Below are 24,784 nucleotides of genomic sequence, written 5' to 3'. Positions count from 1 at the left end.
TGTCCTGAGGAACTACCAGACCTGAAATATGATCTCACAGAGAGGAGAGAGAGAGAAAGCAAGGAGAGGAAAGGCAAGGGTTTAACCAGACGAGCGTCCGGTTTGCTACCCTACACTAGGGGGAAGAAAAAGGGGTAATAGAAAGAGGAAAAGAGGGAGAGAGTGAGTACTGAGTAAACGTGGGACGATGTACAGAGACAATATAAGCGCTGCACTATAAACCGGTGCACTTCAAGTAGTATAGTAGCGCCCGAATCGCTTTTTGTGCCAGTGACGGGTGTAGAGCTACCGTCCGAGTATCTTTGACTCAGAGAACGGTCTCGAGTCCAGTCGGTTTAAAGTTGTCCCGACAGAGAGGCGTTGTGTGTCGTAGCGAGGACGGGTACACAATAGGTGCTCGGTGGATTCGAATAGTTCAGGAGGACTGGTCAGGCGTTTTTAATATTGGCTACTGTGGATTTACGCAGGCCGCCCTAACAGGACGTCGAGAGTCGAGAGCAGCGTCTGTCACCTTGAAGGGATATCGAAGTTTCTTTATCCTAGAAACGAAAAAAAAAAAAAACATTACGGCAGAACTAATCTCACGATGACTGTTGAAGGCAATGTGATTAGCATTAGAGTAATGTCGCGACGTACCGTGTTTCTAAAACCACGTTTAAATTAACATATGCCGTAGTCATTCAGAGACTTTCGCTACTTCGACTATATGCGACATACTCCGATATCTTCCCACTGTGCCTATGGCACTCACTTTCCAAGGTCGCCCACGAGCATTGCGGCATGACTGCATGAGTGTATCATGAAGCCTGTTTGATGACAATGGTGTGACGATGATGGCATGACCACGAGGGTTGCATGACGACGATTGTCTGACAACGTTTGCATGATAGCGACTGTATGACGGGGGAGAGAGAGAGAGAGAGAGAAAGGGGGGGGCAGAGAGAGAGAAAGGCAAATTAAATGCAGGGAGCTTAACTAGAGGATATCTCCGGTTGGCTACCCTGTACCGGGGAAGGGGAAAATGGATGCGTAAGATGAGCGAAAAAGAAGAGGAAAAGAAGCCCCCCCCCCCCCTCCCCCCTCTTCGAAATCTCTATGTTTGTTAGTATGCGGCCTTTACCCTTACCGCTCTGGTCAAGTGTGCCCCACCCGAAAAAAAAAAAAATTATGGCTACGCCACTGCGCCGGCATGATGACAACGGTATGACGAGAGTCGGATAACGAAGCATGCGATGACAACGATGGAACGACCTTGACGACATCACTATCACCAACCTAGTGGCCCTAGCATTTAGACAACATTTGTCACTGGGCCAGCGTAAGAAGATAGATAGATAGATAGATAGATAGATAGATAGATAGATAGATAGATAGATAGATAGATAGATAGATAGATAGATAGATAGATAGATAGATAGATAGATAGATAGATAGATAGATAGATAGATAGGTTGAACTAGGCAAATAAGGCTACTCGCATTAAAAGAACAAAGAAATGCTGGGATGTCTACATGAACGACAACCTTCATCCATAAAGAGAGCGAGAAACATTGTCAAATTCGGATTATGAAGCCGGTACAAAAGCAGCGTGGTCATTGCTTAAAAAGCAGTCATGATGACAGGGCTGACGAAAAGCTTTTCCGAGGGCGTTCGGCGAATGGGCAGCTAGCTATAGACGGGTCTGTTAAAATTATGAATTGGCAGGTGTTGCATCAAGGTGTTGCTATAAATTGGTGGTTGCACTGATGAACAATCATAATTGTCACCATCACTTTTGCGAAAGAGCGTTCCTAAAGAATACAGTTAACAATTAGAGAAACGTTTAATAATTATGAGGGGTACTTCGGCCAGTAAGCTGTACACAGTAGAGGTGTTCGAGAAGTGTCCCATTTTCCTGCTAACGCTATAGGGATCCCATATGCCAGTTGTGTGTGTCAGGTCGGAGGAAAATTTATCACCGCTTTAAGGACAATGGCTCGCGAGGCCGCCCACTACACTGATATATTGACGCTACAGACTCCGCATGTACTCTATATTCACATGTATAATACGCTATCTGCGCGCGCGCCGTCAGAAATGAAAGGTACTACAGCACAGCGCTCCCCCATCAGCGTTTCTGCGGCATACATCTACTATACCGTGAGCCAGCGGAGCCGAAAACCAATGTGGCGTGTCGGGCTCGAGGCGCCGCGCGGAGCGCTTGCGTCGATTTATTGGAGCCGAAACGTGTTCGCAACGCCCCTCTGATGAATGCCGCGAGATGCCAGCGCGAAAGAATTATGGCAGCTATCCATTCGACGTGAAACAGGGTCACGAGCCCGCGTAAAAACGACGAAGGCTGTGGAAATGCTAAAGTTCCAAACTGGTTTTGTCATTCTTTATGCAAAAGAGACAGGTCATTATCGATGCATTAGGCCAGTTACAGGATTAACGTTTGCTTCAAATTGCCCCGGACAATCTGCGCATACCGCTCACTGATTCTCTCCTAAATCTTTTGCTTTCTTGTTCCTGCAAAATTTATATCCTTCTACACAGCTAGTGGGTGCCTTCTTTTTCTTTTTCCCGAGTGGCAGAAAAAACAACAACAAAAAAAAGAAAAAGACTGCGCAGGTCTACTTTGTCACGGTGAATCATTAGTCGTGAAATGCCTTGGAAAGGCTTGTCGCTGGCTGTGCTCGTCGAAGAATGCGCAAACCATGCCTCGTACAAACGCAAAGATCGCATGTGACACGCAGAGGTATACTGCTATATATATGCGCCAACATATATATATATATATATATATATATATATATATATATATATATATATATGTGTGTGTGTGTGTGTGTGTGTGTGTGTGTGTGTGTGTGTGTGTGTGTGTGTGTGTGTGTGTTGGCGCATCTGAGAGTTATGGCGTCCCATAGTAGGGCGTCGTGTACACGTTTACAGTATAAGAGAATGCTTCTCATAATCATGTTTTACACTTCGGCTGCGTGCTTCCAAACATGTTATGCTCATTTTCAGGTAGTAAACTGGGTCATGTATTCTGTTATTTGAAGTGAGAGTAATTACACTGAGCGATACTCTCTGTCGTCAACATGGTTACTTTCTCCCCGCTAAAGACGTCTGTGCATCGAGATGATCACGCAAAGGTCCCATAACTATCAATCAATGACTCAATGAATCAATGAATCAATAAAACCTACGCAGATCTCACACACTGTGGGAATCGACGTGATGTAAAGAATTTGGCAGGTTCGAGGTTCTGAAAGGCGTTACCAGAAGGACCAACGTCTTTATGTAAGGCAAGCAATTGTGTGGGCGACACGAGCATGTATGAAAGCAGCAAGTCGAAGACGCTACTATGCCGGCGATTGCATGACTGCTGATTTATAGTACTCCGGCGAAAAAGCGTTACAAACCGAGCCGATCCCTACGAATGCTTCGTTGAGTGATGCATCCAGGACAGCTGTCCTTGTTAGAAGGACGCTGGCTGCGATTGCTGTGTTCAACGCCCCGCTACGCACGACCACGCTCCGACCACGCTTCACTTGGTTAGAGATGTGCTGAGTATCTCTTGTTTTAACAATGAGTTATGAATATGCCAATTACCCCGCAACCATCCATTTTGCAAATGTCATCCGCTCATAGGCTCTCTCTGTGCTAAATCTTCTGTCCACATCTCCCCAGTATATGGTAGCAAACCACTCTTCCGGTTCTAGCTCGCCCGTGACAACGACTGTAATTCTGCTTGTGTAGCGTTACACTAAATTGTCGCATTGCAGAATTGTCCTCAAGCTCGGTTCCCGTGTGGCATTACTGCTTTGCCCAGTAATGCTACATGCGAAAGATCCCATTGACTACAACTTAGTATTGTCTCGGTTTTGGACCATGCCTGGCGTGACCAAACATTCAAATCATCTGCATGATACCGGGTTGCACCTTAGCTAAGAGACCTAATGCGTAGACAGCAAGATCACTATGATATTTTCGAGCACGTGCCACGCGCTGAACGCGCCTGCGAACTAGGCCTAAAAAATTGGGGTCAGGGTTAGGGAGCCTACATGCAACGACGGCGCTTGCATGTAGGCTCCCTAGTCAGGGTTCGATTACTGTGCCCGCTGGTGTGCTGCAACGTACATTCAGTGCCATTTGACGCTTAGAATCGTAGAATTTGGCCTCTTATTTGCCTCATTTTTGGCGTTCTCGCCCGCCCTTTCTCGCGCGTACACGTCTTTTCATCAGCTGTATACATGCCCGCGGAAAAGCGTCGCTTTCGCAGTGCGACTCTACGGCACAACTAAAAGGCACGTGACGTTTTGAAGTCACGGATGCGCGCATAGGCTATCACTTGAGACCTGCGAGGCTTGTTCTGGCGGGGAGTATACGAAAGGCAGCGAATGAAGGCATTACGTACGCGTTCCGTCGCAACTCGCGCTTCGTTTTGCCGCGCGTTCCAACCGAAAATGTGTAGATGCGCCCCCCTCCGCCCTCTTCCACTCCCCCATCTCAATCTTCATTCGTACCGGTTTTCTCTCGCCTTGACAGATATAGACAGTGACCGGGAGAATTAAGTCCGATTGCCAAACGAGCCAGCTAGAGGGCGCGCGAGGCAGCAGTGACGTTTACAACGACGTCTTCTCAATCATGTCAGCGCTCCATCGTATGCATGCCATTTGAATCTCGTTGTTCCCTTTCCAGTCACGCACATGTTCGCTGCGCTGCCGGCTAAAATCCGGCGCTAAATCACCTAGGAAGAAAAAGCAAGATGAAATAAAAGAGTCGTTTCTCCTGACATCACGTACAATGCGTGTATATATACTAAACTAGAAGCCAGCGACTGACTGGCGCTCAGATATCCTGAAAGAATGCAGGCTTGTCGTTTACACATGACATTTTGTACACCTTTACGCCGCGACCATGTCTCTTCTGCGTGAAACTCTATTTCCTCCTCTTGCGTGTTCGGCAGCTCTTGCTGACTCGCGCACGCTCCCGCCCCCTCCGTGTAAGTGCAAAATATATTCATATTCAAAGCGGGGTATGTAAAAAGCTCCGAATTCGCGCGCAATCTGCAATTCCTATTGTGCGCTCAGTAGTAGTAGTACATTCTCTGCCGCGCGTCGAAGTGAGCGCAGCGCTTGCCCATCGCTTCCATTTCTCGTCGTCGAAACGAGTGACGTCATGCGAAGCGTTTGTGTTGTTTCCCCGTTCTGTAAACTGCGCCTCCTGAATAATTGAACAGCTCGCCCTTGGCCCAACTCGCGTGGTGCGTAGCGATGATCTAAGCCGCTCCACGATGGCGCTATTTAAATTTAAAAAAAGAAGAAGAAAACAAACAAACAAACCTTAAAACGAATGGAAAGTCAGAGGAGCTCGAGTGTGTGGCTGGCCTGTGTGGCCGAGGTGGGCCTAGCACGTAGTTTGCAAGTTACAAGGATCAATCGTTCCCAGTCGTTACTGTGGCCAAATAACTTGCTGCCTTTAAATGTCCACGTGAGGAAGAAAAAAGAAGAGAAAAGAGAAAAAGCAGGTACACGAAGGAATTCATTGGCGACGACGGAGTCAAAATGGTGCTGCTTGATTTGTCGGCTTCGCATCCTGTGTGTTATTTTTTTCTTTTTTTGTGTGTTTCTCAAGCATGAAGGTTCAACATAAAAATCTCACACTTGGCGCAACACAGCGTAAAGGTATACAACTTTCTATGTGGTTTTATGTCATGCTATGTTTTTACAGACAATATCTTCGTTGGCGAGTTGCCATCATTCTCCGTATCGATTATACTGTTTCTAGCGTATCTTTCACACCTCTTTCGTGTGCCGATCCCGACTCTAAAGTCAAAGCTGGTGATGGTGACGACGACGACGACGATGGTGATAGGGATGATACTGTTGATGTAGATTGTGATGATGGTAATTACACAAAGTTGACAACTGAAACTCTATATATAGATGACGTCGATCAAACGTTGTCGCTTCGGTGCGGCTCTCACAATAAAGTATACTGCCCATACTCTCCTTCTTAGCCCCAACTTGCATAGTATGATATTGCCTTTCATAGAGTTCAACCGTAGAGGTTCAATTGACTCCCAAATTTGTTTTTATGTTTTGAGTTCTCCATTCCCTGAAATGCAACCGTTTAACCCTCGTGATCATGTCGCACATGGCGTTTGTAAAAACAAAGAAAAAGAAAGATTGTTTGGTTATGGTCGTTGTAAGGGATGGGAGCTTTGTAAGCATTCCTCAGCATATTATCTTAAGTAGTGACGCACTCATTCACAGAATATATATATATATATATATATATATATATATATATATATATATATATTCAACAAGTCGAGGAATTCCCATATCTTGGAATTACAGTTGATTCTAAGACGAGCTATAACGCTCATGTTCGGTACGTTTCTGCGGCACCAATGAAAAAGTTATGGTCATTAAAGCACCGCTTAAAAAACTGCCCCAGTGCTACCAAATTAACGGCATATAAAACAGTCGTTAGGCCAATGCTCGAGTATGCAGATATTGTCTGGGACCCTCACACAAAGGCTGGCATAAACATTATCGAAAGGTTACAAAGAAAAGCACTTAGATTTATCTGCAATGCTTATGACTGGCACATTTCAGTCACCGATTTAAGATTGCGATCTTATAGCGCACTATATATAGAAACTCGCCGCAAAATTCACCCTCTACAAACAATGTATAACATAGTCAGCAACCACACTAAAATGAGATTTGACAACTATATGCAATTTAATGAATCGCGACAGACCAGGGGTAAGCACAACAAAACAATATTATTATCGCATACTCGAACAAACGCATATCTTTCTTCCTTCCTGCCCAAAACAATTCGCGAATGGAACGCCCTTTCGCAAAGCGTGGTCAATTCAACCACTCCCGCGGTTCCTTCTTATCTGCAGTGCAGGCGTACTTGTAATGTCATGCGTTCATTGTTTATTTTCTTGCTCGTGTTACGTATTCTGATGCCTCTTTATCACGCCTTTCCTAATGGCAGCAAATGTGATGGCGTCATCGCATTTTTTTTGTACTTGTGTATTAGAATATGTTTGCCTTGCTTGTCTTGTTTTTTTTTTTTTTTCGTTCCCTTGAGGGAAAAGAGTTTGAAATCATGTGACGTTTGTACCACTCCTGCCTAGGCTTCCGAAAGGAAGCCGGTAGTATATATATATATATATATATATATATATATATATATATATATATATATATTACGCAGCATTTGCATAACGTGCACGTTTATTGTTTTTCACAATAGCGTTGATTAAACGTTCACACATTCTTGTTATTTTGCCTCTTCCGCCTCATTTTCTTCTGATACCTCTTCAATCCGGCCCCATTGATATTTCATGCAGACCCAATGCGCACGTTGAAGTCAATGTGGGGCGAAGCTTTGGTTATCGGTGATGTCTATTTGATGCCATGCAAGGGCTGGTTTGATTTGGTTTAAAGAGTTTTATGTAGGAATCGTAGTGGCTGGGACGTGCCCATTCTGAGGGATTAGTCAAGAACGGGCCCACACCCACAGGTACGTAGACTGGGTGGCTAAATCAAAGAACGTAGAGTGAATCAAAGCATCCAATAAATATATTTCACTTAACAGATCGATTTGCCTTAGAGATGTCTGTTAGGTGACATTATACGGTTCTAGTTTTATGTAGGAAGTTAGTTTTTTTTTTTGTTGTTATGCAGAACGGGGGAGGTGGACATACTTGGTCAGCATGCAAGGGTTACATAAGCCCGTTCGCTGGTACTTTCATTCATTGCCTAGTAACACCTAGTGACACCCGATGTCCCAATTAGAACCGTAAACGACCTGAAACTGACAAATCGGAAAGTGGAGAACAAAAATCGCACAGATCAGTCGAGAGGACAGTCAAAGTGGGCCATCGCGCTAAAAAAGAAAAAAAGAAAAAAAAACCTTCTTTGTTTTGCATTGGCTGTAGTAACTACTTCAAAAAAGCGCGCTTATACGCGCGTCCAGGCTCGTGTGACCGAGGTCTTGGCGTGTGTGATCCAAGCAGTGTCCATATGTATAATCGTGAAATGCTGAAACACTTTGACCGACTGCACTTGCCTTTTAAGGCTCAGGAGCAACAACACCTCCTCTCCCCGCCTGTTAGTCGCGATAGTGGGATTGATTGGCCATTTTGCTTCCAACAGTTTTTTTTTTAGTTTCTCGAGCAAGACATACGAAAAACACAGCATATACCGAAGTAAACAAAAATTCGTGCTCTGAAATGACCGCCGCTGCTTCTTATCGCACAAACAAGCAAAGCGTACGGTGACTACACTTTCGGTTCACACCTGCACAATGAAACCGCAGGTTGGTAATTACGAGCAAGTGATACGAACGGTGGCAGACTAGACTCGCGAATATCCAGAGTTAGTGGGGATGCTCAGCTTAACCATGTGACCGTATATACGTCAAAGTGCTAACTCATCCTAGGTAACCGCTTTATTATACGGCACGCTTCCACCGATGGCTTGGTTTTCGCAACATAGAAGCTGAGAAAGTGCAATGGTCTCTCCTGTGAGGCCCATCGTTATCAGGTTCAAGACATCTCATTCCACGTCGCTGACAACTACGGACCACCGTGCTTCTCTGGAGTTCATAATTCAAGAATTGTCACAAGCTGTGGTCCATATTGTATGACAGCAAGGCAGATCCCCTGTGTCTGATGTCGACGTTTATCCGAAGACCTAATTAACAACTAGTCTCTGAAATCTGATTGTTACATCACCGTGCGCAGGCAAAAACAACACGACATCATCTATTAACAGCTGAATACCGAGCCATTGCATCATCTTGGTGACGTCCGCGACGATGCGCGGAGCTACCGATTCTGCCCGCAGTGGTGCCAGCTGTGTATACCACTTTTCGAGAACCGATAAGCTTGAATGGAATTCTGGGTCTTGATACGTGCCAAAACCACCATTTGATTATGAGGCACGCCGTAGTGGGGGGATCTTTAACGGGCCCCCCAAAGCACAGGACACGGGCGTTTTTGCATTTCGCCCCCACCGAAGTGCGGCCGCCGCGGCCGGGATTCGATCCCGCGACCTCGTCCTTAGCAGCGCAACACCGTAGCCGCTAAGCCACCGCTGCGGGTTACCGATGCAGATATCAGGTTTTGCTCACCGGGGCGCGAGTGTACGCTGGAGCAGCGGACCTTGGTCAGAGTCCCAAGCTCGTGTCCCGTACAGCTTGGATTCATGTCTGCGGCCCGTTCTTCCATCTGGGATATAATGGGATAAAGAAACTCTTGTTCAAGCTTGCTTCAGAAGGCAGCCACAATGACATCTTGCTACCTTCGTCAACAAGGACTTGAAATTTCATGTGGAAAGTGCGCAATGGTGGCATTCACCAGGAAGCCAATGTCTGCTTACGGAATATCAATTAACAGACAACTTATACCATACAGCAGAAGTCACAGGTTCCTGGGAGTCGTAATTGACAGAGACCTGTCTTGGACTCCGCACGTGAATTACGTGAAAAAGCGGCTGTCTGCTATCTGTCACCTGTTCAGGTTCCTTGCAGGAAAAAGTTGGGGAGTATCCATACACGGTATGTTACAGCTGTACATGGTGCTGTTCGTTGGATTCCTTCGGTACAGCCTGCCTGCAATATCCAACACCTGCAAGACTAACCTCCGCATGATTCAAAGCATTCAAGCCCAAGCCCTTAAGATATGTCTTGGCCTACCACGCAGTGCGTCAACGGCTGAAACCATTGCCATTGCCCAGGATTACCCAATCACGACGCACATTGCCGTTGAGACAATGCGTACGCATCTCAGACACTATGCTAGGACCCCTTCCCACCACCTGGCGAGCCTCACTGCTGAAAGGACCTGCTCGACATTTAGCGCTACTGTCAGTGCACATCGTGCATTGTTTACTTCAGGGTACGCACCTGCAGCCAAGCCAGTGCTTCCTCCGTGGTGTTTGAGCCGTCCACAAGTACATATAACGATTCCAGGACTACAGAAGAAATCAGATGTACCGGCCCCTGCTCTAAAACAACTGAGCTTACTCCTCTTGCATGAAAAGTACAGCAACCACGTGCACATCTATACCGATGGATCGACTACGTCGTCCAGTTCTGGTGGTGTGGTGGTAATACCAACGCGAGGAATAACACTGCGGTTCAAGACATCGCATGTCACGACCTCAACGGCAGCAGAACTAACGGCTCTGCGTCGTGCACTAGAATTCATTGACTCTGAAAGACCTACAAAATGGGCTGTGTTTTCAGACTCAAAACCGGCATTACAGTGCGTGCAGTCAGTTCTCCGACGCGGCTGTAATGAACAGTTGACATACGAAACAGTGAAACTTCACCATCACGTCCAACAAAAAGGCCACGAGGTTGTATTTCAATGGGTACCTGGTCATTGTGGAATCAGTGGCAATGATTCCGCAGACAACGCTGCTCGCACATCACACCAAGAAGAGCTCCGCGTTCCAATTCCACTTTCGAGGACAGACGCCGCAAGGCAGCTTCGACACCTGGCACGCAGTCTCTCACTGACCGAGTGGAACTCGCCAAACTTACGATTAACACGACTGCATCAATTAAACCCGTCACTGCAACTCCGACCTCCATTCGGACTTCCTCGACGTGAAGCTTCGCTTCTCTGTCGCCTTTGGTTAGGTGTTGCCTTCACAAAGGCATACTCTACATTAATTGGAGTGACCGACAGTGCAGCATGCGAGGTCTGCGGCACCGACGAAACTATTGACCACCTGCTGTGCCACTGTCCACGATATGCCCAAGAAAGACAAGAACTCGCTAACGCGCTAAAAAAACTGGACAATCGGACGCTTTCCGTGCAGGTGTTGCTGGAACACTGCCCCCATGCATCGCTCGTCGGCCCATAAAGCGGTGAAGGCACTTTTGTGCTTCTTGAGGACGACGGGCTTGTGTCAACGTCTGTGACTATTAGTGCACTAACACACGCGTCAGCGAACTAACCGCTCATTTCTCTTCTTTCCTTCCCTCCTCTCTCTCCCTGTCATCTTTGTGTTCCCTCTTCCCATTCCCCCGGTGTAGGGTAGCCAACCGGACGTTATCCTGGTTAACCTCCCTGCCTTCTGCCTTTCTCTTATTTCCTCCTCCTCCTTGTTCAAGCTTCATTTGTCCGCCATCGTGTGCACAATGCTCTTAGGTGGGGCTTCAAAGAGGAACAAGAGCGTAGCGTGTTTCAGTTTTGTAAGCATGCGCTTCCTGCCTGTCTTCACGTCATCGTGTAGGGCCTTTCAATCGCCCTATAGGAGCTCTGCAGAAGGTCACGAACTCTATATGGCTTAAACGCTTTCGGCAATTAAAAAAAGAAAGAAAAATAAGTAGTACTTGAGCGCTTCTGCAAACAGGGCGTTTGTTTGTGTAATACGACAGACGTCACTCTTGCATTGTGTACGTCACTATCAGCGAGAGAAAGAAAGAAAAAAAAAAATAACGACACGGCATTGGCCGCCTCTGGGAGTTGACGTGCAGGTGAGAGGAACCTACAGCACGGAGAGATTCGCCGCGTCAGTGGCCTTTCAATTACAGCGTTGCGAGTGTGATCATTTAGCGGGGGGTGGCCGCCGGCCAACCCCTGCGGTGAGCAAGTCGGTCGGTGGAAACAACACAAGTGTTTCACCGCTCTGCTCGAAGGGATTCATTTGTTGGAGACGTCAAAGCTGTCCATCAACGTCCCTCGGACATCCGCAATCTCCTAGAAGAAGCAGAACGTGCACGATAATAAAAGAAATAAGGAAACACGATGGCCGTTTACGAACGGCGGAAGTGAAAGCCTCTTCGATACTTCGTCCCCCCCCCCCCCTCCCCCTCCCTGCCTACCTACCCTTTGAGCACACTACACATTTCACCTCAATGCATAGTGAGGTTGGTGAGAAAGAACGCGGAAAACACTTAGCGGGCGAGAATGTCCCGCTTGGAACGAAGAACGATCGTCCGCGTCAGGAACGGGGCAACTACGTGCGTGTCCGTTCGTTGTGTTTACTCGCTGGAGTGGAATACGCGTGACCCGAAAACTACGTCTTCGGGCAAAAACGTCGCTCTCCGCAGTCGCAATTACCGCGTTCCGGTAAATGCGAATTACGCGCGCCGCGTTTGGCAGGAAGAAAACCACGGAAGTAGCAGTAGCATTTAGTGAAATGTGCCACTCCCTGCTAAAGAAACAGCAAAAAAAAGAGGCAATATTCATTTTGACTTCAGCCTTCGGTGATTACACTTGTGATGTGCTCCAGGACGTCTAATTGTGGTGTCTGTCCGGTGGCTCCACTTGAAGGTAAATTTTGGTGCAGAAGACGCGAGATCAACAAAATTGGATAACAAGATAACCGGAGGGAATGGGAGAGCATTTTCTTTTCCCACGGTGGTTCCAGATCCCGAAAGATCCCGGTAGACCTGATCCGGTAGATCCCGGTAGACCTGACCAAAGACGTCTTAGACGCGCAAGATTGATGGCGAAATGATAAAAACATAGGTGCTAGAGGGGAGCGAGCCAATCTGACCGGCAAATGAATAGATAGGTCGCCTATGTGAAATCGCAATCCTTCGCGACTAATTTTGTTTATTCACAGACTCAAATGGATTGCTATAATTGTCCTCTGATGACGGGCACTTGTTGCAACGAGGGCAACTGTGAGGACCTTGTATGCATCATGAGAGACTTTGGCGCAGACACGTCTGTAGGTATAAATGAGGATCGTAGGAGCAGCGGTATCCAGGGGTTGTTACACAAGAGCTAAATAATGCGGATGAAATGAAAAAAAAAAGAACGCAGAACTTTATTGGACAATAAAAACAAAAAAAAAACTGGTAGACATGGGTTACCTCGTAGAAACCAGTAGTATCATTCTGTGATTTGAAATATATATACCAAATAACATAAAAAATGGTTTGAACATATATAGCGAATAAATGAAATTATGAAGAGAGGAGCCTCGCAACAACTGCCAATAGGACCGCAAGCCTCGATTACTTGTCAGGAAAAAGGAAGTAGAAACATCAACATAAATAATAGCAAAAAGGAAATTGGAGAAAGAACTACATGTCAAATCACACACACTAAGTAAGACAACGTCAAAGAATTCAATATGGCAGTGGAGACAGAAAATTGAAAGTCACCACACATCGCACTATCTTGAATAAGAACACTGAGAAAAGAACACTCAGAAAAAGACAGAAAAAGGAAATAGGCCGAGTCGTCACTCACTGCGCAACTCACATAGGTGCGTAAAAAAATAAGAAAGAAAGAAAAGGAAAGGAACAGCTACAAACAGGAAACCAAGTCAATTTCTTTTACGAAACAAAGTAGAGCATGATTAACCCAGTCGCGTGGAGACGCACAACTAATCGGACGCAGCCATCCATTGAGGGTAGCATAGGACAGGCCAGGAAGACATCCTCTAAGGAGGCTATAGCTAGGTGCCCTATACGCTATGAAGAGCAGGGCACTCCGATATAAAGTGTTCTCGCGTCTCCAGTATCTGACGACATGGCCATGATTCGTGCTGGCTAGCACGCCCTAGAGTCAGAACTTGTACACATTATACATAAATCCCCAAGAAGTACGGCGCCGCACTCTAGGAGTAAAAAAAAAAAAAAAAAAAAAAAAAATGGAACGTGACTTCTTCATGGACGGCCGCTGAGTCACTCAGGTGAAGTCGCTCAATCCGGTTTAAAAAGAAAAGAAAGAATTGAGGCCGAAGCCTTATTACAATTAGTAACAACTTGATGAGGGCTAGTTGGTTCATAGTTGAGCGAAGGTATGAAGTAACAGCGCGTAATGAACAAGGACGAGAAAGGAACGAAGACCACAGGACAAGCGCTGACTGCCAACTGAATGTTTATTGCAAGAAAACCAGCCTTTTTTATACATACTCAAAATACATGCGCACATCAAACACTCGCTAATCACAATGCCAATCTTTCTTTCAAGAAGTTTATTTCTTTCTCCGATAGTAGAAGAGAAGGCGAACTGACACAATTGTCACCTTCGATGCTGATGAACCCACAGCCTCCCGCCCGCCTCGGCTGCGGGAGGCTGTGGGTTCGATTCCCACCGCCGCCGGGCACCTACTGGTTCAAAAGGGTACAAGCGTACCCCGGCCTGGCGTTCGGCTTCCTTCAGTGGTGATACGCTTGGGAAAGGAGCCTGCGCCCTGAATTCCCGTCGAAACCAACGTGAGCACCGAAAATCGGTGCTATCGTATTACAAGTTAACTTGGAGTTTAACAGCCTGGCTACAAACTAATGAAAATGTACAGAAGAAAAAAGAAAGCAAAAATAATATATTCCTAATACTTGAATGAACTTTTTGTGCATTATCAAAGTTCCTCCAAACGGGCGTCATAATTTTAGAACTGCAACTGCTATACTTTCGCTAGCGACCTATACCTTACTTTCCTTGACAACAGAATCATTTCCTGGCCATTTATTCAGGATCCCGAGCCATTTTGCGACACCCCGCCGAATATGACGCCAACCACCGCCCGGCCCTCCCTGTGGGATCGAGACCCACAAATTGGGAAACAGTGACGTACACGCTCTACTAAAAAGTATCCATCGCAGAACCTCATCGCCCGTGCGCGCTCGTAGCAAGATTGGAGACTCGCTCTAGTACCGCGAAAGTCGGCCGTCGTCCGAGAGCGATGGCTATAAATGGCAACGGGGCCACCTTCCGGGTCGCCGATGCCCTTTCTCCGTCGCGTGCCGTCGACCGTGACGTCATTGTCAAGGGGGGCGACACGTGACGTCACCTCGCGCAGGTGATCGGTGACTGCAATCTCGGGTCGCGTCGGGCCGACGCGAGGCAGCAGCCCCTTTCCCTTTCTCATCCTCGCCCCCTTTCGTCTTCTTGTTTGATCGTTCTCCGCGCTCCCTCTTTCTGGCAGACATGGCGAATTATGAACGAGCGCACGGAGACGAAGCTGATATCACGGCCTTTAATTTTGCAAGCGTTGTCTGCGTGCGCGCTCATTGTTGAAAGAATAAACTCGCCTGCGCTTTATCGCCAGCCCTCAAAGAGAGGCAGCGAGTGGATACGTGGGATACATAGTTATAACGCGATAGCGTTAAGGGCCCTGTGTCGCAGAAAATCCTGCGTCAGCGTCGGTGTCGGCGTAGGAGCGGCGGCGTTGGTGGCGGAGAAAATCATCCCAAACCACCTCGACTGCGCAGGCGCTCCGCGTGGCGCAAGGCGTTAGTGAACAAAATTGAATTTCTGAAAGTAAAATCTGTCAGAAAAACCGTAAACTATGACTTAACCACAATCTACCGACATGATGGCGTCGGATTGTAATTTGAATGTGCGAGAAAACATAATTCTGTAATGAGGAAACTCAAACACAAACCCCTTTTCCAGCATTTCTATACATACCAACAGCGGCGCGCAGAGGCGAAGGTGGAGAAAAAAGAAAGCAGCAGTTGCCGGGAAGCCTGACAACCATTCAGGGATCTTTGAATGCTGTCGCGTTCTGCTCTTAAAGGTGAAGCTTTTAACTTTGTTGTTTAGCACCGCCACGCCTTTCCCCATGCTGGGGTCGGCTGGTCGACGACTGCATTGGAAGCCAGCTTTGTGAGTTTTGACTGTCACACGTCGTTTTCAACGTTGCATTACTGGCATAAGCAAAAAAGCAAAAAAAAAAAAAATGGGTGACCGGTTGATGGATGAAGTGGGCAATAAACTTGGCCGCTGGCACTTCAGCCTCATTTTTTCTGCGTGCGGCATGCGCCCGCAATGATTCTTGTTTCTATGTCAGTAGCACCGCAGAGCGGGCTTAGTTTTGCATGTTATAGTTCGTTTATAATGTCTTGCAAACTCAGCGTCCTGATTTACGTACACGTTCATGAGTAAATAGGGTTCGTTAAGTGAAGAAGAAACAACAGCAATCAGGTGTGCTCTTGACGCCGATCGAAGGTAGCGCCGAAAGCACACGGGCAACACCGTCGGAGGCTCCGCAGCGACAGCGTAAGGTGCACGTGTGCACGATCCCCGGAATGCCTGAGAAGAAAAGAGAAGCAGACGAGCGTTTAGAGGAAGCTATGCAAAAAATATTGCCCGGAAGCATACGAAGAATTTTCAGGAATATTACAGGAATTTACAGGAGCGAGTGTTTTACAGGAATTGGCAGAAAGCACTCACCAAATAAAAAAGCCTTTTGAGAACATACAACGATCAGCAGTGTCACCGACAGTAAAAAGAAAACCAAAAAACTCAGAAATAGTAGTGAGGGGGCATTCTTCCAGGACGGGCTCCGGCAACGGCCCAACGTTAAACAGGCTACCCCTTCACGAAGCTTCGTACCGTGGCTTCCACACAGTGACTCATACGCAGCCCCACCTTTCTTCCTCTCGACCACTTCCTCATGAAGAATTTGAGTCATCGTTTAAATATATCACTCCGGTTTTTGATGACACGAGTGCTCACGTTAGCAGTAACGAGCATTTACAAACCCGCCACACACACACACTAAGGAACTCAGGAGCGTCACAGTCGTTCAAACAGGTCGCTTGACCGGAGGAACTTCGGTAGCGCCTTTTCTATTTTTAATCTCCCTCTCTAAGTGTGTGCATTTTTCTTTATCTTTTTGCCTCCCCTTACTCCTTCCCCAGTGTAGGGTAGCAAACTGGATATCGACCTTCCGGTTAACCTCCCTGCCTTTCGCATCTCATTTATCTCTCTCTCTCTCTCTTGAGTAGCCAACCGGACACTTAACTTGGTTAACCTCTCTGCCTTTCACCTCTTATTTTCCTTCCTTCCTTCCTTCCTCTCTACAAACCCGCGCGGTGGCTTGGTCGTTATAGCGTTCCAGAGCACGAGGGCAGAATTTCAATGAAGGTGATATGCAATAAAGGCTCGTGTACTTCTATTTATCTGTACGTTAGACACGCCACGTATTCAAAAGCTAATTCGAAGCGCGATGCACCTCATGACCCACAGTTGAGTTTCGGAACGTTAACCACGGTATATAATTTTACTTTCAATAATCCTACAAAGTGCACCTTTTGTTACCAAACATTATAAAAAAAATAAGGCCATTGTTACCGATTGCCACTTGATTCGCTGGACATAGAACACAGAAAAAAATGTCAGATTTTCTTTTTTTTTTTACCCATCAACACGTCACCTTTCTTTCCAGCAACCCTTTCCTCTCTTTTAATGTTCGTATTTCTTTCTGGCAATTAAGAACTTTTCAAGTCCAGCCCCAAGGCAGCTGACATTTACAAGCGCACGTCAGGCTCACAGCCCGCAGGGGTGCTGGTGACGCCGAAGGGACACGCGCAAAGCACGCGCGCGAACGTACTAGTAGTATATGTGTACTTCGTACGTGGCCCGGGCCTCCGAGCACGCCACGGCCGCGCCGGTGACGAGCGAAGCGCAGGGGGGTGGGGGAGGACATCGCGTTAAAGGCCAGGGCGCAGCCCCGGGGCGCGTGTCCCGGCGGTGCCGACCGCACCCACCAGCTTCAGTGCGGCCGCGGTTCGGAGCAGCCGCCTCCCCCCCCCCGGTGCGTCTCAGTCTACGCCCGGGCTGGCTGACCGACGCTCGCGGGGGCACGGTCGGCATTCGCCGAGGACTCTGGTCCCCTGCCTGCAATCGTGAGTGCGTTGCTAGGCCTCGCCTGCGTGACTCGCTGCAAGCCTGAAATCTGCGCGGCCGAATTTGTTGCGTGACCCTCGCATGTTGGTGTGGATCTCTCGCGCCTAGGCTGTCGTCAAAGGATGCTGGTTTTTGTTCTCGTCGATTTGCAAAGCACTATGTTGTTACTTGCCCTTTGATTGTTTGCATAAGAGAGAGAGGGAGATAAATCAAGGATAGGAAATACAGGGAGCTCAACCGGACAAGCATCTGGTTTGCTACCCTGCACACTGGATAAAGGAAAGAGAAACAGAAAGAGTAAAAAGAGGAAGAAAGTGAGCACTGCATGCATGCACTAGGTTGCACAGGAGGGCTCCGATATAAATGGTTACTCAGGCGACCTTTCCACTTCAAGAACGACATTATAGTGCACGAATAGCTTATTGCACCAGCGGCGGATATAGCCACGAGTATGTATGTATTGGTTGTAATGTGTATTGGTTGCAATGTGCCCACTCTCTCGTGTTCGAAGTACGAAATAGCGGTTTCAGTGTATGACTGTTGTGTGTTGTTTTTCGTTAGGCACTTGGCTGCGCAAAGTCTCGTGGGATCATTTGTTGCGTGACGTAGGTGGTGAAAGGGTGGTGTTTTCTTTTATCGTTTCTTCCTCGGCCAATTAGGAGGGTGGAGTGGCAATATTTTCTCGCTGAATTTTTCGTTAACTATTGCGTTTGTTTTTGTACGGGTGTACGGGTGCAAACTGTCCCATTCCTGGTTGTCTTGCCTCAGAACCTCCCTGTGGATTTGTGCGCGCATGTTTGTATGTGTGATATGTGTGCGTGCGTGCATGCTTGCGTGCTTTTGCTAGGTCGCACGGATGATATTTTGCCCGAATAGGTGAGCGTAATTTGCAGCAGTTCTTTGCGCCATGCTAGTGTCAAGCAGAGAAGCTTTAGGCTTCAGGATGATTGGTATGAACTAGTAATATGCAACTCCTAGAACGCTGGTCCGTGTAGCGAGGATGGAAAGTTTGTATAGAACCCAATGAAAACGATTTTATTCATCAATGAGCTTGCAGAGAAACTTGCTGTCCAGTGGAATTTTCTGTGAGTGCGCTTCACCTGAAGCGAGTCTCTATGCAGTGAAGACAGCCTTCGGTCGTTATGGTGCAGTTGGTCGCTATATGCACGTTCGCAACAACATGCTTTCACATTCTTCGGCGCTTGTCGTACAGTGACAAGGCATATTGCCGGCGCTGCTGCTTTCAAGTGCTTCGCCGGGTGCAATGCCGCACCATTTGTTGTATTCCCGAAGTTGCTAAGAACTCTGGAGCGGTCAGAGTCGATTTCTCTTCAATATTCGAAGTAGTGACATTCTGAAGGACTACAAAATGCTAAAAAAAGATATTAGTTTTTATGCCGTGCTCCACACCAAAGCTGTTAAGACGTAACCGGTCGGCAAGAAGACATAAGCACCCTCACGTCGTCACTACAACGATTAAATAAATATAAAAGTTCGAAGACTCCAAATCACCCGAACTGGTATCGAACCTGGCGCTCGAGCCGACTGCGCTACAACAATATCAACGTTACACGCGCTGTATAAACCGCAATGGCTCACGGGACCGCCGTTCTGGTCTGCACCACAGGGCACGAGATAGCATTCAGCAAGCGTTGCCGCGCGACTGACCGCTCGGGGCACTTTGCGTGTAATCGCGGGATTCTTTCACGCTCGGAAAAGCACTTTTATGTAGCACGTATTGAGCAGCGGAAATCTGTATCGGCAGTTTTTCATCTTGCTCTACAATTTTCTCATTGCACCTTTTCATCTAATTATAATATTTTAGAAGTTGATGAAATAATTAGAACTAATTATTTAATTAGTAGGAATGCAAAACATAATCTGAGTATCTCCAAGGGACGGCAAACAACATTACCTTGGTTCTGCCCAGCTACGTGACATTTGCATATTTTCAAATCTTGTTGCACGATAGTTGGGACACCCTGCGTATACGATATACACGTATACTGTTTCCGTTATCAGCCGAAATTTCCGTGTCACTCGCTTGCCAGAGTCGCCAATGAGAATGATGGCGTGAAGACGACGACGTAGTGCCGACGATGACAACACAAAGGCCGAATGACGTCGACGGAAAGGAGATATGACGTCGACAGCTTCGCAACAACGAAATGATGATTCTGAAATGATGACGATGGTATAACGAGGGCAAGCGTGACGACGCTGACATGAAGACAATGGGATTACGACGCGAGAGTATGACGATCCAGAGTATAGATGGGAAGTAGCTGCGTGTCACACTGTTGTGACTCCGAGTTCCTACGGATGTACAAACGCGAGTCACGAGTCACCAGGTGAATTCTTGCTCCACGCACGTTGTCTCTATTCAGTAACAGGAGGTCCCCTTACAAGCTTGTGCTGTGGGACCTCCTGTATATATATATATATATACTGACATATTAGTATATTTATGTGCATTGCATAAAAACACAATTCATTCATTCATTCATTCATGTGTCTATTTATTTATTGTTATCGCTGATGACCTATTTGTTCTTGTGTCCTTTCTCTATGCAGGTGTATCCCGAGGGAAGGTGTTCGTAGCTGGTAGAGGGCGCACATAGGAACCAGCCATTCCTGAGGGGGGCAAGTCACGTGCGCCGGCCGCCGACAGCCGGCCCCAAGGTGAGTAGCTCGCCTCCACAACATCAACCCCAAAACAAATTGTTTAAGTTTCAAAGAAAAGCTCATCACGTTGCAGCGTCTTTCTGCCTCACCTTCGTCACGAAACACGAGAAATGGTGCACGAAGTGATCAACAGTGGCCAAAAAGCGGATTCCTCAGCCTGGGGACCAATGTTTTGAAAGAAGGCTTGCCTCTTAGTCAGGACAACAAGGTCAAGGTGTATGGCTGGAACGATGAAAGCAGTACGAAAGAAAAAAACGACATGGATAGAGGGTCAGATAAAATGACCATACAAGCGATACACACAAGAGGCACTTGTGTTATCCTTTTCTCTGCTGCTCTTTCTCCGTCTTTTCTTTCCGCACCGATCTTATCCCTTCAGCCACAAATACGTACCAACCTGACCTCCCCCCCCCCCCCCCCCCCAAAAAAAATAATAATGATAATAATTCAATTTTCTTGTTACTACGTGCCATAATAGCGTTTTGATTATGAGGCACGCCATAGTGCGAGACCCTGGAAATTATTTTGATCACCTGGGGTTCTTTAACGTGCGCCTAAACCCAAGTAAACGAGCGTTTTTGCGTTTCGCCCCCATCTAAATTGGGCCGCCGTGGCCGGTATTGAACCGGCGACCTCGAGCTTGACAGTACAACGCCACAGCCCCAGCATGCCCAGCTTTCGGGGCATTTTTGTTTATTTTCTTTTTTTTTCTAATTTTTGTCAGGAGTTACCCTGACGAAGGCAAGTCTATACTTGTCGGAACGTTGGTGTCCATGATTCGGCCACTGCTGATGAACTTCAAGCCTCAACCTTAATGCGACCCTTCTGTGTTGTCTATAACCGTCACTTATGTTGGACCGATCAGTTTCCAAGAATGCATGCGTCACCTTGCGTTCGGTGCTCAAGATGTTAGAGAGATATCGACGTGGAAACACTGATGCATGCTCATTGCTAACACAATAAGTTCACACGGATATAACGCGAAAAAAGAAGCGCAATAGGCACAAATAAATGCTTGTTGAGTGCTCGCATAGACACAGCGGAGAATGCGAGGAAGTAATAGCTTCATTCTTGAAAGCTTCGAGCAATTCGCCAGCATGCAGTGAGAAAAAAGTTGTCAATACGACTGTCGTGAAAAATGATCTGCAGGTGTTCCGAGTAATCCGCTTCATGGCATGGTGATTATAGTGCTCGAAGTAAAACGTATCCACAGTTTGTGTATATCTTTCGAGCTGAATTATTTAAATGCAATATCATCAGCGAGCACTTCGTGCGAGTCACCCAGGACAAATAACGGTCGTTATAACGCGCCCCTTTCATTACGTGGAATTAAGAGCAATTAACGTCAGTGATTCGAAGTCTCTATCGTCGCCACTTACTGCCAGACACATTGCCGCCAAGAGTGCCGAAGGTTTTTCGCGTTCATCAGATGCCCCGTGGCGTTTCGCTTTAGTGAGCACTACGTGAACAACACTTTGCTGGCCCGAAACGCCAACTTCTTGTTTTTTTTATCGGTATTTCTTCTCTCTGAAAATTTATTTCTCCGTAATATTAAGAACATCATACTTGTCATTAATCAGCATTATCATTGTGAAGAAGTTGCAGGTATATTTGTGTTTAGGCTTTTGCGTTCGTAGAACACTGTCCACTTTAAGGCAATTTTCGCGTGGTATTCTCTGACTGCATGACTTGCAAGTGCACGCAGATAGTTAGTTGTTCGTAGATTTTGAGTCATACAGTCACTGGGGCTATCTTATTAATATATGTATATTTAAAGCCACTAACTATTTTAAATGACTCAAGGAAAAAAAATAAAAAAGGAAAAGAAAAAAAATAAGGAAAAACAAAACACAGTAAGCAAGATGCCTAAAGTAATTGGAAGATTGAACTGCTGCTGTTGTGTAAATGCAGGCAGTGGCTATGTGTATTAACTTTATTCTTCCTTCCAGCAATCGCACAAGGTAAGTGTTTCTTACGATCGCCGATTCGTTCCTTTCTCGAACGCTTCTGCCGCATCTCCTCTTCGCAGCTAAAATCAGCACACCAGATCGTACACACTGTGCTAATTTGCTGGCATCGATGCTTAAGAATGCGCCCTTTCTGGATTGCCTAGGAACCGTTGCTGTTGATACTAACAACGTGCAAGACAGTGCTTTAACGAGCACACCGAACCCTTTTTAGAGATACGAGTGCATTTTTTCTGCGAGCTTTATTGTTGCTTTGCTTCTTCGCAATCAGCTGCCTGCTCTCTTTTTTCTTATTACGCTGACGCGTTATTCTTGCCTCTGTGTGGGACCAGGCTACGCGTTCACGTGTTCATTCACTCGCGTTCGGGAAAATGATTTGCCTCTTTGAATACTATACTTTGCCTCGTGAAAACTGTGAAAGCATGTGGATCTCGTACTCCTTGCGCAATCGAATACCAACAAGTCCTATATGATGCAGAACGGGCTGTGGCCGTCATGTCCAAACAGTCCTGTTTCGTATATGTCGTCCGCGCGCATGCGCAAGATATATATAAGTGGCCGATAACTCGGTCTCCTGGGTGGGACCAAAAACAGATCCGCGTGTGTGACGTTGCGCTTGTGTCTTGTGTGCTTTGCGAGAACGTCCATTGCCGGTGTTTGCATTAAGATACCACGAGCTGAAAGAGTTGACATCATGAAGTCTTCAGTGCGTGGCCAGAGCGTAGAAGGTGCACTGCGTGCGCACTAATGGCTAGCTCACCGCGCATATTGTGCGTATAACTTGACAGAACACCGATTCAGTATAGGACGAAGGAAGAGAACGCTTGAAAAAGAGTGGCGCAACAGGGCTTGGAGAGTAGCACAAACTGACAGCCGCTCTCTAAGTGCCTCACAAATGTTTGTTTGTCAACTTTATTTAGTGATTTTGCCCTTGTCGAGAGCTGTTCTTCTTTATTCAACCTCAACGACACAACTATCCGAAATCAATATTATTCTGAAGAATACGGTTCTACACCACAGCTACAGAAGCTACACCGCTTCTAAACAAACTTTTCCGAAATGTGTCGAATACATGCCTCTTGCCCGGGCTATCCTTTTCTCTTTTTTTTTTCTGTAACTTGAACCGAAGTGCGCGTCTCGATCGACATGACAGTGAGGCTCCAGGGCTTCATTTTCAGAGTCAAGGCTTTAAGTCTTTTTTTTTTCTTTTTGCCCACGTACGTAGAAGCGATTGCTTGACTCTTATCATTGTCGTTGCATTTTCGCTACAAGGCACTCGCAGTGGAATATGGTATGGAGTGCGGATGAAAAGAGATAAGCTTCGCGGCCTGTTATTCACTCCCAGCTCATTACTGAGGGCTCGTCATTGACCGTCCGTCAATCACGACACCTCGAAGACACCACGCCATGGACTGTTGTCGAACGAGCCCGGTTTCGTATTTATGCCTTTCGAAATAACGAGGCCAAATTACATTTAATGGAGACGGTTAATTTTGCTGCAGCTGCAGGTGTCTGCATGTTCTCGTCTATGTCACCTGCAATGCTCAGGTACATGTCAATCGAAAGTAGGAGTGAGATTTTTGTAATAACAAGTAAGGATCATGAACTGCTTCTAAAGTAGTCTTAGCGGGAACCTTAGTGATTCGGGTCTTGGTGTCAATATACTTTTCGTGATGAGGCGACGTGCTTTCAACGACTCTGTTAGGCGCAAGATATGGCATTAAGAGAACCACGTTGACGTTTCGCAACATTTATTTTATGGTATAAGCGGACATTCGGGTTTGTGATTCACACCTACATTTGTGGCCTAGTGTAAAAGCGACTGCTCCAGAACAGAGCAATATTTAGTTCATCCCGATATGCTTGTTTCATTGCAAGTTGTGTCACTGTAAAAGTTTATACAGACATCACATCTCTTCTGATGTTTTATACATGAAAGATTCTCGCGCATCAAGGTTTTGATGAATAGTTTCAGACAGCCAGAAGCTGCTGCCTTTTTATTTCACGCAATATTTCTTGCCAACTGACACAATGATTCACCTGAAGTAGTGCCCCAAATGACGCAAGAAAATTCGCAAAAAAAATTTGAGGTCGTGATTCATACACAGGCTATATTTAACGTGACGAGGGTATACAGGGCATACGAGGGCCGCCGTATGTGGAGGGACACAGCTTCATTTTTTTCCGGCTGCGCTTTCTTAATATGCCTCGAGATCTTAATGTACATTGGAAGTTTTACGGTAGCGCGATTAAAAGACAGGACAAAAGAAGACACGCAGCGACACACAGGTGTTCTTTTGTCCTGTCTTTTAATCGCGCTACCTTAAACCCTCCAAGATGCGTTACCAACAAGCCCACATTGCAACCCTCGTGAACTTAACGTAGAGGTCGCTTTCCTCTCTGCCGCACGCCCCCAATTCGAAGTGCCCGGTTGCCACTGCGCAGAAACGAACCCGCGACCTCGCGAAAGCCTCTGAGCCCCCCCGCCGCAATGGGTATAATCTGCGAT

General features: G+C 46.7%; 1 long non-coding RNA gene across 1 annotated transcript in view; it reads left to right on the top strand.

Moving 5' to 3' along the window:
* The window catches only part of LOC125944767 (uncharacterized), a 259,378-nt gene extending 239,028 nt beyond the window's left edge, over positions 1–20,350 (top strand). Inside the window, exon 3 of the long non-coding RNA XR_007466482.1 lies at positions 20,198–20,350. This is a non-coding gene — a long non-coding RNA (uncharacterized LOC125944767). The remainder of the gene's footprint in view (positions 1–20,197) is intronic.
* Positions 20,351–24,784: the final 4,434 nt, after the last annotated feature.

Source organism: Dermacentor silvarum, chromosome 4 (genome assembly GCF_013339745.2).
Source record: "Dermacentor silvarum isolate Dsil-2018 chromosome 4, BIME_Dsil_1.4, whole genome shotgun sequence".
In the NCBI taxonomy this organism is placed as follows: Eukaryota; Metazoa; Arthropoda; class Arachnida; order Ixodida; family Ixodidae; genus Dermacentor; species Dermacentor silvarum.
Note: the sequence above shows the minus strand (reverse complement) of the source record. Positions and strands in the feature narration are given on the sequence as shown.